This window comes from Carcharhinus amblyrhynchos, chromosome 21 (assembly GCF_965287045.1).
Source record: "Carcharhinus amblyrhynchos chromosome 21, sCarAmb.v2.hapA, whole genome shotgun sequence".
Lineage (NCBI taxonomy): Eukaryota > Metazoa > Chordata > Chondrichthyes > Carcharhiniformes > Carcharhinidae > Carcharhinus > Carcharhinus amblyrhynchos.
In genome coordinates, this window is record NC_137344.1 from 17963251 (window position 1) to 17977033 (window position 13783).

At 43.1% G+C, this 13783-nt stretch overlaps 1 protein-coding gene across 2 annotated transcripts in view; it reads right to left on the reverse strand.

The window, feature by feature from the left end:
* The window catches only part of slc39a11 (solute carrier family 39, member 11), a 701093-nt gene that overhangs the window by 681719 nt on the left and 5591 nt on the right, over positions 1 to 13783 (reverse strand). The window lies entirely within an intron of this gene.

Consider the following 13783-nt stretch of genomic DNA (forward strand, 5'->3'; position numbering starts at 1 on the left):
AAGATTTTTCACTGTATGCTAACATGACAATAATAAATCAAATCAAAATACTAATTCTCCTGTTTTGGCTGTTAACATTAATGTAATGTTTCCAAACCATCAACATTCACAATGTCCCACATATCAGCCTCAAAAACCTAGCAGTGCACAAATATTGATTAGCCATACACGTATAAAGTTAGGACTTGCTAATAGGAATGTCTTTGATTTTTAGCATGAGAGAATTATTTGCAAAAAAATGTTTCTTTTTTGTTCATTCAGTTGATCTCTATGAAAAGCTTTCAAAAACATTGCAGCTTTCCAACATTGTCCATCCATCTTTGGAGCACCAGAGCTCGGTGCTCAATATATGGGGAGGCAGTGGTAGAGTGGTATTGTCACTGAATTAGTAATCCAGACATCCATGGTAAATGTCTAAGGGCACGGGTTTGAATCCGGCCAGGGTAGATGATGAAATGTGCACTCTAACAATGACCATGAAATCATTGTTGATTGTGGTAAAAACCCCACTGGTTCACTTTAGAGAAGGAAATCTGTCATCCCTAACTGGTCTGGCCTTCGTATGACTCCAGACCCACAGCAATTTGATTGGCTCTTGGGTGGTGAATCTATGGAATTCATTGCCGCAGAAAGCTGCGAAGGCCAGGTCATTGAGTGTATTTAAGATAGAGATAGATAGCTTTGTTATTCGTAAGGGGATCAAAGGTTATGGGGAAAGAAAACAGGAGAATGGGATTGAGAAACTTATCAGCCATGACTGGATGGTGGGGCAGACTCAATGGGCCAAATGGCTTAATTCTGTTCCTTTATCTTATGGTCTACGATCTCGTGGACTCTTAAAAATGCCCTCTAAGCAAGCCACTCAGTTCAAGAGCAATTAGGGATGGGCAATAAATAGAAATACAAGCAAAACACAATGGTTTGCACAGTAACATGAAAAGTAATGTCATGGGACCTTGGTTATCCCATTAATGAAGATGAGACTCCATAACGCCTTAAACAAGGAAGATGAGAAATAATAGAAAGTTCCAAAATGTTCTTTTAATGTGTACAAGTTACGGCAATATGTAAGGCCCAAGACTACGGCAACAATATAACAAACTAAAACTAAAAGCAAGTGGTGTATTGTGAAATAAAAAATTTGAAGTAATAATTGAATTACAGATAAAAGGCAAATGTAGTCAGTTTTATGTTTTAAAGTTACATATTTTGTTTCAAAATGAGTTTTGAGTAGAAGTGTGTTATCAACAACTGGACTTCACACAGGCAGAGAGCTCTTTCCAAACTACTGATGTTTTGAAATTCATGCCAATTTTCTCCAGCACTTTAAAAACAGAAAAGGCTCAGATCATTAAACAAAGCTTTTCACAAAGGAATATTTTCAAACATCAACATTAAAGCAGATTTTATAAAAAATAAAGGCTACTCTTAAGCATTTCTGGACATGTGCATGAGTATCACACACACCAGTAATAGGGGGAAAAAGAGTAATAATTTATTAATTAATAAATGTGAGGTGATGCATTTTGGGGGATCAAATTTAAGTGTAAATTATACTGTAAATGGCAGAACCCTTAGAAACATCAACATACAGAGGTATCTGGGCATGCAGGTCCACAGTTCCCTACAAGTTGGCAGCACAGGTGGCCAAGGTGATTAAGAAGGCATTTGGCATACTTGCCTTCAAGAGCACAAGGAGTTGGGAAATCACGTTACAGATATACAAAAACTTGGTTAGGCCACATTTGGAGTATTGCATGCAGTTCTGGTTACCACACTACCAGGAGGATGTGGAAGCTTTGGAGAGGGTGCAAAGAAGGTTCACTAGGATGTTGCCTGGTCTCAAGGATTATGAGGAGGGGTTGAATAAACTAGGATTGTTTTCACTGGAAAGATTAATGGTTACCTGATAGAGGTCTACAAAATTATAACAGGCATAAACAGAATGAATAGTTAGAGGCTTTTTCCAAGGGTGATGCTGTCATTAACAAGGGGGCACAGGTTCAAGGTGAGGGGGAGAAAATTTAAGGGAAATGTGTGGGGGCAGTTTTTCACACAGAGAGTGGCGGGTGCCTGGAACGTGCTGCCAGAGGAAGTGGTGGAAGCAACACATAAGCAACATTTAAGGGGCATCTGGATGGGTACATGAATAGGGAGGGAATGGAAGGATATGGACCAAGTAAGGGCAGAAGGTTTTTTCATTGTTTAGTTAGGGCATCATGGTCAGCACAGGCTTGGAGGGACGAAGGGCCTGTTTCTGTGCTGTACTTTTCTTTGTCCTTTGTATTAATAAATCGAAGAGCAGAAATGTTTTCCTAGTCTCCTGGCCAACATTTATCCCTCAACCAACATCTAGGGGAAAAAAAAATCATCTGATCATTTATTGAATCGCTGACTGTGAAGCCTTGCTGTGTGCAACATTGTCTTATGTTCCAGCAGTGACCACACTTCAAAACCTTGTTCACTGGCCACTAAGGTTACTCAAAGGCATTTTAAAAATACAAGTTCTTTCTTAAATAATCTATATGTCACTGCATACTTCCAAAAGAACTTGCTTTAGTTCCATTCAATGAACCTTTTGTCCAGTAAACCTGTATCAAATTGTACTCATGTATTTTTTTAAGTACCCTGCCCTACTCAGGTTCCTCGAATCGAGATCAAAAATCCCTCATATTGTGCAATGGTTCTGAACATGATAGCAGGTAAATGGTGCCTTGTCATGGTGACACTGAAATAAAAAAAAAGCTAGCCCATTTTTAAACCACTCAAATAAACTGGTTTACCAAATGACAATGAAGCTACACTGGATAGGCACATGGATAATATTGGAATTGTTTAGGTTAGAGGGTCATTAGATTGTTTCCACTGGTTAGCGCAATATCGAGGGCCAAAGGGCCTGTACAGTGCTGTAATGTTCTAATTGATCAAAGGTTTTGAGTGATTCTAAGCCTTAGCAAGTCAGGGCAGAATCAATATTTACTCTTCTGATTTTGGTCCATTTACTGAAGAGGAATTGCTCCTTCCTCCAGAATGAAAAATAAAATGCAGAGTGTTTTAAACTTAGTTTTGTTGAGGAATAAAGAAGAAGATGCTTTATAGAGTCGTAGGATGGAATTTCCCCGTCCCACCAGCCACCAGTAGCGGGCAGGACATAGACCATGTGAAAGGTCCGTTGACCTTGGGCATGATTTTCCGGCCTTGGGGCAAGCGCAGCTGGAAAATCCCACCCATAGAGAAAAGGCCCTTCAGCCCATCTAGTCTGCACCAGCAGGATTTGCTTCACCTAAATTTATTAGGGGTAATTGCAACTTTTTTTTCTGGGCTCATTCCTGTTTTCGAAGTGCATCAGTTACAATCAAACAGTTCTGTTGACAGGTGGGGTGTCTCAGTTTGCTTCATTGCGATTCAGACAAAAGAATGTCTTATGATTCAGACGTATTCCAGCTTTTTTTTGGTGTCCCGTGCACGAGCACATCTTTACGAACTAACTCATGCTCCTCATGAATTGTGGCACAACGTCCATTGTCAAGTATTCCAAGACAAGCTGCATACAGTCATAGAGTTTTAAGCACAGAGAAAGGCCCTTTGGCCCATCATGCCAGCCATCAAGCACCTATTTATTCTAATCTCATTTCCCAGCACATGGTCCATGGTCTTCTATCTAAAAGCTTCCCACCTCAACCATCCTTCAAATGGCAGTGAGTTCCAGACTCCCACCACCCTCTGGGCAGAAAGGTTTTTCTCAAATTCCATCTCCTTAAAATCTATGTCCCCTGGTTATTGACCCCTCTACCAAGGGGAAAATTTTCTTCCTATCCACCCTAGCGGGCGGCCTGGTGGCACAGTGGTTAGCATTGCTGCCACACAGCGTTAGGGTCCCAGGTTCGATTCCCGGCTTGGGTCATTGTCGGCACGGAGCCTGTTCTCCCCGCGTCTGCGCAGGTTTCCTCTGGATGCTCCGGTTTCCTCCCACAGAATGAAAGACATGCTGGTTAGGCGCATTGGTCATGCTAAATTCTCCCTCAGGGTGCCCTAACAGGCGCCGGTGTGTGGCGACTGGGGGATTTTCACAGTAACTTCATTGCAGTGTTAATGTAAGCCTACTTGTGACTAGTAAATAAACTTTAAACTTCATCCATGTCCCTCACAGTTTTATACTCCTCAATCAGGTCCCCACCTCAGGCTTCTCTGCTCTCAGGAAAACAACACTAGCCTAACCAGTCTCTCCTCATAGCTGAAACATTCCAGCCCAGGCAACATCCTAGTGAACCTCCTCTGCATCCTCTCTAGTGCAATCATATCCTTCCCGTAGTATGGTGACCAGAACTGCACACAGTACTCTAACTGTGGCCTAATGAGTGTTTAATACAGCTCCATCCAGCTTGCTAATAAAGGCAAGTGTCACATGTGCCTTTTTTTTAAAACTTTGATAAGCTTGAAAATTTTTTTAAATTGAAAAGAAACAGAATGGAAAGCTGAGTAAGCTGGTTTTTATATAATTGGTACCTAAAACCTTGCCAAATGTTTCTATCCAAAGCACCCAAAAAAAAGGCTATTTTATTTATTCTTGCCACAAGTAGTCTTACATTAACACTGCAATGAAGTTACTGTGAAAATCCCACAGTCGCCACACTCTGGCGCCTGTTCGGGTACACTGAGGGAGAATTTAGCATGGCCAATGCACCTAACCAGCACGTCTTTCGGACTGTGGGGGGAAACCGGAGCACCCAGAGGAAACCCACCATTCAAAGCTGGAGTCCTGTTGGGGGTAATTTGAAATAAATCCTTTTGTTCTTTTCTTATACTTCTTGCATTCGATCTAGATCCCAAAATCTGTAAAATCCCCATATCCTGCACATATCTGATCCCAAACTTTCTGGATATGGGATCTGATTTCTGTAAAATTGATGAATCATTTATTTTTAAACAGGTTTATATCGCATTAGAAAAGCTGTACCAGATATCTTGCTAACTTCATTAAAACAACCAGCTTTCATATAACAAAAAAATTTCAATGAGAGAGAGGGCATAAAAACCAGGACAGCAGCTCAAAGGAGAAGGTATTATATAACCAAATGTTTGGTGATGGAGCATCTTAAAAAGGAGACAGAACTGGAGAATTAAAGGGTTTAAGGAAGGAAATTCCAGAACAAGTGGACAGGATAGTTGAAAAGGCATATGACACACTGGCTTTTATCAGCTGTGGCATACAGTATAAGAGCAAAGAGGTAATATTGGAGTTGGATAGAGCATTGGTTAGGCTACAGCTAGAATAGTGTGTACAGTTCTGGTCACCTCACTATAGGAAGGATGTGATGACACTGCAGGGAGTACAGGGATGGTTCACGAGGATGTTGCCTGGGATGGAGCATTTGAGCAAGGAGAGACTGGATAAGCTTGGATTGTTTTCTCTAGAGCATAAAAGGGGGTGAGGCGAACATGATTGAGGTGATAAGGTTGTGAGGGGTTTGGACAGGGTGGGGAGGGAACAGCTGTTCACCTGGTTGAGGGGTCAATCTTCAAGGGTGCAAACTTTTAGGGTAAGGGACAGGAGATTCAGGGGGGATTGAGAAAAATGAATTTCACTCAAGAGGGTGGTGGGAATCTAGAATGCACTGCCTGGAAAGGCAGTGGAGGCCGGAAACCTTATAACCCTTTAAAGAATATTTGGATGAACACTTGAAATATAACATTCACGTATATAGGACAAGTGCTGGAAAATGGGAATAGCCCAATTTTAGTGTAGGTATTGTAAGGGCAGATTCAAATGGGCCAAAGGGCCTTTTCTGCATTGTACAACTCAGGTCAACGCAACCAAAGGCGCAACCATCAAGGGTGAGGTAAAAGAAGTCGGAAATTGTAGTGAAATTAATTCTGGCTCAGCAATGTGGCCATTTCCTTGGACTTTCCAAAGATGGACAGATTAGGTTGATTGACCGTGGTAAATTGCCCCTGAGCGTCGGGGGGGTGGGGGGGGGGGGGGGGGGGGGGGGGGCGCGGCGTGTGTGTGTGTGTGTGTGTGTGTGTGTGTGTGTGTGTGTGGGGCTGGGTAGGATTGTGGTCGGTGCAGACTCAATGGGCCAAATGGCCTCCTTCCGCACTGTGGGGATTCTATGATTCTATCAGCAATCCAAGCTCTAAAAACGACTCGCAGTCTCAGATTCTGATAATGCTTTGTCCAGTTTATTACCATTACGACACATGAAGAGCAGGACAAGAGAAAGCACAGACAAGAACCGATTATGCTCACTTTCACAGTGGGTCGGATCCACAAATCTCGGCAAATTGAATCCAAGTGAACAATAGCCAACTTTAAACAACTAGATTACAGGTTTGAAGTATCAAAAGGGCCCCCCCATATCCCACCCGAAATGTAACATTGATTTTATCACAGTCATCAATTGTCACTGCATTACATCAGACACTTGTGAAAAACACCAATTTGAATTACGAGGATTTTGCAAGGTGATGGATGTAATCAAAAAACATGTAAAGAAAACTCCATTGGATTTGCTTTCCACATCCCTAACGACAGTTTTACAAGCAACACAGGTTATACCCACTCTTTAGACACTCACTACATTACATAATTCAAAATACTGAGGGCCAAATCCCAGCAAATTGTTGTATCGTTAAGAGGCAATATCGACTCGCTAAAGCTTGTATGACCATTGTGGCTGTGGGAGGTGAAGTGAATCATGTACAGAAGCAGCAACTAACTGGCTTCTAAAGTACAGCCTTGAATTAAGCCTTTGGCGTCAGTAATTCATAATGTTACCATTTCACATGGAGTTCTTCAGTCACTTTTAGTGCTAATTGCAGTTGACGGCACATTCTGTGCCCTTCAAAAAGCAATAAACAGATTACTGTATCCCAACAAACCTCGGTAGGACCATTAGGAAAAAATGGTAGGTGGGTCAACCAGCCCTCAAGCCTACTTCGCCGTTCAATTAAATTGTGTCTCATCGGCGCCTCTATCCGCACGGTTTTGTTTCCAGGTCCACAGACACCCTTCCACAACAAGAAAAAACCCACCAGTCTTGGAAGTTATCAGAGCATCCACAGCTTTTTTAGGTGGTGTTACCCAATATCTGAATGGGTTCCCAATTTTACTCAACGGCCTCCACCTAAAGTTAATTCTTGACTTCTTCACCAGAGATCAATACTGTCAAAACATTTTGACTTTTAAACTCTTTTTAAACAGATCACCTTTCAATCTTAAACACTCAAATTAATACTTTTTTTTAAAATCATAGGACATGGGCATTGCTGGCTGGTCAGCATTTATTGCTCATCCCTAGTTGCCCGTGAGAAGGTGGTGGTGAGCTGCTTTCTTGAATCACTGATATATCTGCGTGACTTGCTAGGACATTTCTGAGGGCAGTTGAGAGTCAACCACATTGCTGTGGCTCTGGAATCACATGTAAGCCAGACTAGGTAAGGGCGACAGATTTCCTTCCTTAAAAGGACCTTAGAGAACCAGATGGATTTTTTTCCGACAAGCGACAATAGTTCTATGGTCATCAGTAGACTCTTAATTCCAGATTTTTAAAAATTGAATTCAAATTCCGTTATCTGCCATGGCAGGATTCGAACCCGGGTCCTCAGAGCATCAGCTGGGTTTCTGGAGTACTTAGTTAGTTCATGCATTCTGTCCTCATAATTTAATCCTGTAAACAAGAGTATCAGTTTGGTGAAATTGCCCCACACCCCCTTCCAAAGCCAATGGTCACTTTCCTGAAAGACAACGCCTACAAGTGAATGAAATACTGTGACTGGGATCCTATTAAAGCTTTTACACAACCAAAGGATAACTTCCTCCCCTTTTGTATTTCAGATTTTTCTACCTGTTCACTAGCTTTGAATGATTTGAAGTACTTGGGCTGACAAATCCCTTTGTTCCTCTGCAGTTTCTGCTTTCTCACTATTTAGAAAATACACCAATGTTCCTTCCTCAGGTCCAGGGCAGATGGCCTCACAGTTGAGGCACACTTGGCTCCACTGGACCTCGTTTTGCTCACTCAGTTGAATGCCTACATCCCTTTGCAACTTTCTGCTCACATCTGCACCACTTACTTTGACCATTTCACAATCTGTAATCCATTACTGGGACGTTCTATGCACAACAGAACCACAGTGTGTCTTTTTCAGTATTGCAATGATTCAATAAGCCGCAGGACACATTATTTTCTACCACACAAAGATTAAAGCCCAAGAACAACCCTGAAAATTGTGTAAAGGAACAGGCTGTGATCTAATCTCTGGACTTCAAACATTGATACAGACTCTGCAACTGCTCCTTCCAGTGTGTGACGCCAAGCTTCCAGTGGCTTGGAAATATTAATGGGATGTAAAATTGGATCAACATTTCCAATAAATGAAACAGCTCATCTATTTAAACTAAATGACTGCTTTCTCTTTATGAAATCTGACATCGATCTTCTATCTTGCAGGAGAACATATAAATCTGGCCTGCCAAAGAAAAAGCCATTCCCTTAGACCTACCAGCTGGCAAAAGAATGAACATGTTACGGAATCGCAGAACAGTTACCACACAGGAGACTGTTCAGTCCCGCATGCCAATGCTACCTCTCTGTAAGAGCCACTCAGCCAATCCCACGCCCCCATCCTTTACCCAGTAGTCCTGTAATTTCTTTCTCTCTAGATAATTGGCCAATTTTGAAGCGGGTAATAATTACCCAAGGACTCTGAAAGACATGATTGAATCTGTCTCCACCGCACTCTCAAGCAGTGCATTCCAGAGCTCTAAACCACTCGCTGTGGAAATAAACATGTTTCGCTTCAGGTCATCAACGATTCTTTTGTCATTCACCTTAAGTTGTGTCCTTGGTTTGGACCAATGGAATTAGCTTTTCATCTACTTTGTCTGGATAGCCCATGCTTTTTAATATTTCTATTAAATCTCCTCTCAAACTTCCTTCCGGCAAGAAAAATAATCCCAAATCTATGGCACTGGTTGCAGTGACGAGGGACTTCAATCTCATTAACCTTTTCTGCACTTTGTTGTTGCGGTATTGCTTTCGGACAGAATATGCTCGTGCTGCCCTTTATATCATGGCTGCATTTGACCAAGCGTGACAGCAAAGGACCTTACGAAAGCTGCACTCAATGGAAATCGGTGGGGGGGGGAGGTTCTCCATTGGTCAGACTCATAATTGGCACAAAGAAAGATGGCTGTGGTGGTTGGAAGTCAGTCACCTCAGCCCCAGGATACAATTGCAGGAGTTCCTCAGGATAGTGTCCAAGGCCCAACCATCTTCAACAATGACTTTCCTCCCATCATAAGGTCAGAAGTGGGGATGTTCGCCGACGATTGCACAATATTCAGTTCCATTCCTGACACCTCAGATGCTGAAGCAATCCATGTCAAAATGCAGCAAGACCTGGACAATACCCAGGTTTGGAATTACAAATGCAAGCAACATTTGCACCACACAAATCCAGGCAATTGCTATCTCCAACAGAAGAGGCTGTAAGTATTGCCCCTGGATATTCAATGGTATTACCATCACTGAATCCCCCATCTTTAGGGTTACCATTGGCCAAAAATGGAATTGGACTGGCTACAAGAGCAGGTCAGAATTTAGGAATTCTGCAGTGAGTATATAAGAACTTAAGAAATAGGAGCAGGAGTAGGCCATCTAGCCCTTCGAGCCTGCCCCACCTCCTAACTCCCAAAGCCTGTCCACTATCTGCAAAACACAAGTCAGGAGTGTGATGGAATACTCTCCCCTCATCTGGATGAGTGCAGCTCCAACACTCAAAAAACTCAACACCATCCAGGACAAAGCAGCCCATGTGAATGACACATCCAAAACATGCACTCCCTCCATCACCAACATATAATGGCAGCAATCTGTACAATTTCCAAGGCGCACTGCAGGAACTCACCAAGTCTCCTTAGACAGCCCCTTCCGAATATATGACTGCTACCATCTAGAAGGACAAGGTCAGCAGACACATGGGAACAGCACCATCTCGAAGTGCACCTCCCAGCCACTCACCATCCTAACTTGGAGACATATTGTGCTGTTCCTTCACTGTCACTGGGTCAAAATCCTGGAAAACCTCCAAACTGTACTGTGGGTGTACAAACACGTCAGGGGCGCTGTGGTTCAAAAAGGCAACTCACCACCACCTAAGGATCAGCAATCCCACATCCCACTAACAAATAAAACAAAGTGAAGCCTTCATATCCTTCCTAAGATACAGTACGCAGAATTGGACATAGTACTCCAGTTGAGGTGGAACCTATGTTTTTTTTAAAGGTTCAACACAACTCCCTTGTTTTTGTAGTCTTTGCTTCTATACATAAAGCTGAGGATCCCAGAAGTTTTTAACTAATCTCTCGCCACCTTCAACAAGTTATAACATATACACTCCAGTCCCTCTGCTCCTGTACCCACTTTAGAATTGAATCCTTTATTTTGTATTGCCTCTTCTTGTTCTTCCTACCAAAATGTATCACTTCACACTTATCTGCATTAAATTCCACATCTCCGCCTATTCCACCAGGCTGTCTATGTCTCCTTGAAGTTTATCACCATCTTCTTCATGGTTCAGAATACTTTCAAGCTTCGTGTCATCTGCAAATATTGAAACTGTGCCCTGCACCTGTAAGTCCAGGTTACTAACATAGATCATGGGGAAGCTCACAGTATAATGTCCTCCAGGTCAAAAAAAAACACATTCACCGATAAAAGCAAATTAGGGCGAATGCTGGAATTTGAAAGAGAAAGTGCTGCAAAATCACAGCAGGTCTGGCAGCGTCTGTAAGGAGAGAAAAGAGCTGACGTTTCGAGTCCAGATCAGAAAACACACATTCACCAATACTGTCTGCTTCCTGTCACTCAGCCAACTTTGCTGCCAATGAAGATCCCTCTATTTCATAGGATTTTACACTGCTGACAAGCACTTTATGAAACAACTGTTGGAAGTCTGTGAACACGATTTACACAAAATTTACACACTATGGCTCACAACAATGCATTAACCTAAATTTACACCTTCACTTATTTCGTGATCTTATAAATACATACAACTTTTTGTTGTAAAATCAACAATGTAAAACAACTTAAAAATGGTAGGATTACTTTGTAGATCTTTGGATTACTCCATGACATCTCTGCCATTGTTGGCTCTTTTCCCTGAAGACTTGATACTGGTCCCTCTCTTGTTCTCTCAATTCTTGGGGGTACCTCCAATGTGAGGATGTGCCAAACCATTTCCATGGTGTAAAGGTGCACCCAGTCTTGTAGCCATGCATAGCTGAATAGGCTGTTTTTTTGGCTACTTCCAATATTGCACAACTGCCTCACCTTTACCTTTGATGTTCTTGCAAAGATCTTAACTCTGCATGGCCAAATTCCACTCCAACTCCATTTTCAGGTTTTCTGATGTCAGTAAAACAAAGGAAATAGTCATTGACTTCAGGAAACATGGTGGGGGACCATCTCCCTGTCTACATCAAAGGTGATGAAGTGGAACTGGCTAAGAGCTTCAAGTTTCTCAGTGTTCAGATCACCAATAACCTGTCCTGATCAATCCACTCCGAAACTAAAGCAGAAAGCCCACCAACACTTCTATTTTCCCAGAAAGCTAAGGAAATGCAACATGTTCACTACGACTCTCACCAATTTTTACAGATGCACCACAGAAAGCATCCTTTCCAGATGCCTCACAGCTTGCCGTGACCAAGAACGCAAGAAACTACCAAGAGTTGTGAATGTAGCCCAATCCATCACGCAAACCATCTTCTCATTGATTGACCCCATCTACACTTCCCGCTGCCTCGGGAAAGCAGCCAGCATTAATCAAGGTTCCCACGCACCACGGACAATCTCTTCCACCTTCTTCAGTTAGGAAAAAGATACAGAAGTGTGAAAATATGTAGCAACTGACTCAAGAACAGATTTTTCCCTGCTGCCATCAGACCTTTGAATGGTCCTATCACATATTCAGCTGATCTTTCTCTTCACCCTAGCGGTAACTGCAACACTATATTCTGCACCCTATCCTTTCCTTCTCCCCTATGAACAGTATGCTTTGTTTATATAGCGTGCAAAAAAAATACTCTTCACTGTATCCCAACATGTGACAATAATAAATGAAATCAATTCAATTCTTTCCCATCCTGGCCATTTTTACAGTATGACACCATCTTCGCTCCCTCAAGTCCAACAGATGCAGACTGAGCATTAAATTACAATCACAGAATCCTACAGTGCAGAAGAGGCCCTTCGGCCCATCAATTCCGCACTGACACATGAAAGGCCCTGACCTGCCCACATAACCCCATATGCCAGCACTTGGCCCATAACCTTGAATGTGAGGCATCCCACCTCCATCACCCTGCCAGGCAGCACCTTCCAGACTGTCACCACACATGGTGATAAATTGATGGTTGTTGCAAATCTCTACATCTGGCTGAACCACATCAAGCACTGCCAAGTTTCAGCCTCTCAATCTGCATAACTGGTTTGAGGTTCTTGCTTCCAGTGTGGACAAGAACGAGGGCTGTGAGGTTGATGAGCAAACTGCCCACGGTACAGTGATGCAGACACAGGACATAGACAAAGAGAAGGTAAAAAGGAATGTAGTGGTAATTGGGGATAGTGTGGTTAAGGGTATAGACACTGTCTTTTGTCACAATGATAAAGAACACAGAAGGGTGTGTTGTCTGCCTGGTGCTCGGGTCCAGGACGTCGCATCTGGGCTGCAGAGGAACCTGGAGTGGGAGAGTGAGAATCTGGTCGTTGTGGTACATGTGGGTGCCAAAGACATAGGCAAAATGCGAACTGAGGATCTGGAGAGGGAGTATGAAAAGCTGGGAATGGAATTAAAAAGCAGAACTGACAAGGTGGTTATCTCTGGATTACTACCTGAACCGCGTGCAGATGGGTGTAGGGTAGATAGGATTAAAGAGGTGAATGGGTGGCTCAGGGATTGGTGTGGGAGGAATGGTTTTGAATTTATGGGGCATTGGCACCAGTATTGGGGCAGGTGGGACCTGTTCAGGTGGGATGGTGTTGGTCCGAACCGTGCTGGGACCAGAGTCCTGGCGAATCATATAACTAGGATTGTAGATAGGGCTTTAAACTAATTAGGGGGGGGTGAGGGTGCGAGGGGGGGTGAAATTACAGTGTCTAAAGTAAAGGAGAGGGTACAGGTATGGGAAGAGGTCAAGGATGTCCCAATAATAAAGGGAGTAGGGGGCATGAGTAAGGTTGGTAGCATTCCTTCAAATAGGGTCCAGGTGAAGGCTGGGATGAAGACACTTTATCTGAATGCACGAAGCATTCGGAACAAAGTGGATGAGCTGGTGGCGCAGATCAGCACAAATGGATATGATCCGGTGGCCATTACAGAGACATGGTTGCAAGGTGACAGGGACTGGGAGCTGAATGTCCAGGGGTATCAAGTGTTTAGGAAGGATAGACGGGACGAAAAGGCGGGGGGGGCGGGGTAGCTCTGCTGATTAAGGTTAGTATCAGGGTGGTAGTAAGGGAAGATATAGGCACCAAAGAGCAGAACGTAGAATCCTTGTGGGTGGAGATTAGGAACAGCAAGGGAACTCGCTGGTGGGTGTGATCTATAGGCCCCCAAATAATGACCTGGAGGTGGGGCGGGCTATAAACGCGCAAATAAATGATGCGTGCAGGAATGGAACGGCCATAATTATGGGGGATTTCAATCTACATATTGATTGGTCGACGCATGTTGGACACGGTGGGCTTGAGGAAGAGTTCTTGGAATGCTGCCA